General features: G+C 44.4%; 1 protein-coding gene across 1 annotated transcript in view; it reads left to right on the top strand.

Annotated features, from left to right (window-relative positions):
• Nucleotides 1-4,038, top strand: part of LOC105817798 (zinc finger protein 548-like) — a 124,888-nt gene that overhangs the window by 9,401 nt on the left and 111,449 nt on the right.

Here is a 4,038-nt window from a genome sequence, read left to right on the forward strand (position 1 = left end):
CCAGTTTTGCTGACTCTGGGCTTAAGCCAATTTTTGCCCAGGGACAGTCCCTACAACTTGTAATTGGTTAAAGACATGAAGCTTTGTCTAAAGGCTTGGAATGTTTTAAGATAAGGAGGTCTGTTAATCAGAGATAAGCCACCAGAAGGGGCTGTTCCTCCCTGGCCCGTTAAGCTGCATGAGTGAGGACACAGCAAGCAGAATCAGAGTCCGGCAATCACATGGTTTTCCATGAAAGTAACAAAAGGAAAATATGAAAAATCGATTCACATGTGTGTATAAGAAATTGATTCTGGCCAGGCATGGTGGCTCATGTCTGTAATCCTAGCACTCTGGGAGGCTGAGGCGGGAGGATCGCTTGAGGGCAGGAGTTCGAGACCAGCCTGAGCAAGAGTAAGTTCTACTCAGCCACAAAAAAACAATGGTGATCTAGCACCTCTTGTATTCTCCTGGATAGAGCTGCAACCCATTCTACTAAATGAAGTATCACAAGAATGGAAAAACAAGCACCACATGTACTTGCCATCAAATTGGTATTAACAGATCAATGATTATGCGCAGCTCTGACTCTGGTGGGGCAAAGGCAATATATGTAACCTCAACATTTGTACCCCTGTGACATGTGGAAATTAAAAAAAAAAAAAAGAATCAGAGTCCGGCAAGGATTTGGTTTTCCAAACTCCATGGTATACATACACAACATTTTATTAATCCGCTCATGTATTGATGGACGCTTGAGTTGTTTCCACATCTTTGCAGTTGTGAATTGTGCTGCTATAAACATTCTAGTGCAGATGTCTTTTTTATACAATGTCTTCAGCAAAAAGAACAAATTGGGAGGCATCAATTTACCAGACTTCAAGCTATACTACAAGGCTATAGTATCAATAATTAGAATATCAAAAATCGATTCACATGTGTGCATAAGAAATTGATTCTAACGATAGACTATGGGTGACCTGGGGTTGGAGCGAAGGTTAGTGGAAATTGGGTGAGTCAATGGAGCGTTGGTCTCTAAGGAATAAAGGGATGCTGGCGTTAGGTGAAGAGAAGTTTGCCGGAATACGGGAGGTGATGTTGCAGATGGGATGTTTGAAATAAGTGGATGGGGGAGTTTTGGTTATCGGTAATAACAAGGCCAGTGGGACTGTGGGCTAAGGGAGAGTGGAGATGGCTGCGTCCATAGTCACGTGTGTTGGGAGGATCGTCCCTATTAGGCTCTCTCTGCCTCGGCAACACTGAAACTCAGGGCTGGGTAAGTCTTCATGTTGAGAGGGTTCTGTCTGCGCACTGTAGGGTGAGCAGCAGCATCCCTGCCTCCACCCAGGTGACGTCAGTGTCCCCTCCAGTTGTGACAGGTGAAATGTGTCCAGACGTTGCCAACTGGTTCTTGGGGGCAAAGTCATCCTTGTCTCAGACATATTCACCTACATGAATATTAAAATCACTGGGAATTTTTATACCAGTTCTGTTGCTGAAGCGACAGCCCACATCCACAGAGTGCTGAAATCAACGAAAAGTTGAGAATTTTCATGAATATGGATGTACCAACTGGCCTTTCATTTTCTGTGTCCTGATGCTTCGATATTCGGGACCTTGCTGTCCCTAGAGAGAATGCCCCTCCTCGGGACAGCCAATTCCTGGAGATGGTAAATACTTACCTGGGATTGTTTTACTTACCTGGGATTGTTTCTTTCTTATGCAAAGCACCAGCCAGAGCCCACATCCTAAACACCTTCCTTTTGACATGTTCAGAATGTAGCCCACTATCCACCTCTGCAAACCACCCCAGGGCCAAGTATCAGAAAATTAGCGAGGTCCCAGAGCCCTGAAATCATTTGTGCAAGCCAACCCTAAGCCTTCTTCGCTGCCTTGTTCGTTCCTTCCCAAGGGAAACACATTAATGTCTTTTCACACTCCACCCCCATATTCCTCTGTGTCCTGACTGACCTGGGGCTTCCATGTGTGGCCCCTCTTGGCATGATGTGTTCGCTCTTCCAAATGCAAGCAACATACCGTCTTTTCAACGACAGTCATATCCTGGTCTCTAACCACTGTGTGTAAAATTTTGTGATTCAAATAACCATGAATTCCATTTCGTGCAAGTTCCACTACAACCCAGAGGCAGCTCCTCTTCCTGTGTGTGTGTGTGTGTGTGTGTGTGTGTGTGTGTGTGTGTGTGTGGTTGAAGTTTAGTTTGGGAGACTACTCCAAGGACAAATATATCACAGTCTCAGGCTACTTTTCCTGCCTCCTGTCTACCTCCTTAGGACCCCGTGCAACCCAGAATGTCCAAGCCCAAGGGTGAGAAAAACAGCAGTGCTTGGAATCCTGCTGGGAGGTGGGCAGCACCCCTCTCCTGGGTGCTCAGGGACAGGATGGCGGGAGCAGGTGGTGGAGCCCGGGCTCAGGGCCGGACACCTGGGGCCCTCCCCTCCCTGAGCCCAGTGTCCCCTCTGTGAAGTGCGGACACTCCCAGGACCCCGCCCACAGCAGGTGCTGAGCATGGCTGTGCACGCTCTCTCTGCACTTGGGCTGGTCCGAGGAGAAGAGTGGGAAGTTGGGAAGTGAGATCAGCCTGTGCTCTCTCTCCCCACGAGCTGCGTCCGCGCTGGGCTGAGGGTCCCCACCTGAACATAGCATCGATGTTTCCAAAATCGTAAAGCCTATCCCGGCCATGTACCCGAGCAATGTAATTTGGGGAAAAATCTGATTTGACAAAAAAACCCCACACAAATATAAACACACTCATTTTAAAGTACCTCATTATGTTTCCTCCTTCATTTGAAGCAGTGTCGATGTATTTATCAAATGCCTTTTTCCTCTACCTGGCACTTTTCAACAGTGGACAAAACCAGGCTTTCTCTTAAACCTTTTTTAAGGACAATTTTTAATTGTGGAAAAACATATCTAACATAAAATATACTATGTTAAGCAATTTTTAAAATAATATTAACTCGAATATAGGCTTTATACATTTTTAAATCATTTAATTTTTAAATCGTGGTCAGATACACAGATCTTAATGTTTAACATTTTAACCATTTTTAGTTGTAGTTTACTTATTAAATACATTCACATTGTCCTGCCACGATCTCTACCATCCATCTCCGATATTCTTTTTATCTTGAAAAAATGAAACTCTCTGCACATTAAACAACAAATCCCTATTCCACCCTCCCCCAACCCTTATCAACCACCATTCTGCTTCCTGCTCTGTTAATTAGACAACTCTAGGAACAGCGTATAAGTGGAATCATATGGTTTATCTCCTTTCGTGACTGACTTTTTTCACTTAGCATAATGTCTCAAGGTTCATCCATCCTGTGGCATGTGTCAGAATGTTCTTCCTTTCTATGGCTAAATAATGTTCCACATATGTATGTACCAAATTCTGTTCATCCGTTCATCCTGTGATGGACACTTGGGTTGTTTCTACTTTTCGGCTATTGCTAACAATACTGCCATGAGCACGGGCGTACGAGTGTCTGCTGGAGTCCCTGCTTTCAATTTTTCTGGGCATATATTCAGAAGTGGCCTTGCTGGGTCATATGACAATTCTGTTTATTGTACTTTCAGAAACTATTGTACAGTGTTTCATAAGAGCTGCATCAGTCCCAGTCCCACTGTCAAAAAACAAAATGTCCACAAGTTTAATGCAACGATTGAATTGGCTTTATCATTGGTTCATGCATCAGGCCACCCCCATCTAGACATAGAAAGGTGCTCTCTCTGCGATGCAGAACAGTCCATTTCTGGAAAGCAGCTCAAGCAGGAACAAAGAAATCGCATAACTCAAAAAGGTGGATTGGCTGAGATCAGGTTACTTTAAGATACTTTCTTTGCAAGGATTAAAGCAGAGGCAACTTCTTTACCTTTGTGGGGATGAGGGGAAACTTCCTCTTTCCTCCCAGAAGTTCACTGAAAGATCAACTCAGAATTAAGACAGATTAATAAGAGAAAGAGGTTTATTTACCATACGCATGGGGAGAATCACAGAGTGATTACCCAATATCCCAACGGGGTCCAGGAATTTAC

This window comes from Propithecus coquereli, unplaced genomic scaffold, assembly GCF_000956105.1.
Source record: "Propithecus coquereli isolate 6110/MARCELLA unplaced genomic scaffold, Pcoq_1.0 Scaffold425, whole genome shotgun sequence".
NCBI classification, from domain to species: Eukaryota; Metazoa; Chordata; class Mammalia; order Primates; family Indriidae; genus Propithecus; species Propithecus coquereli.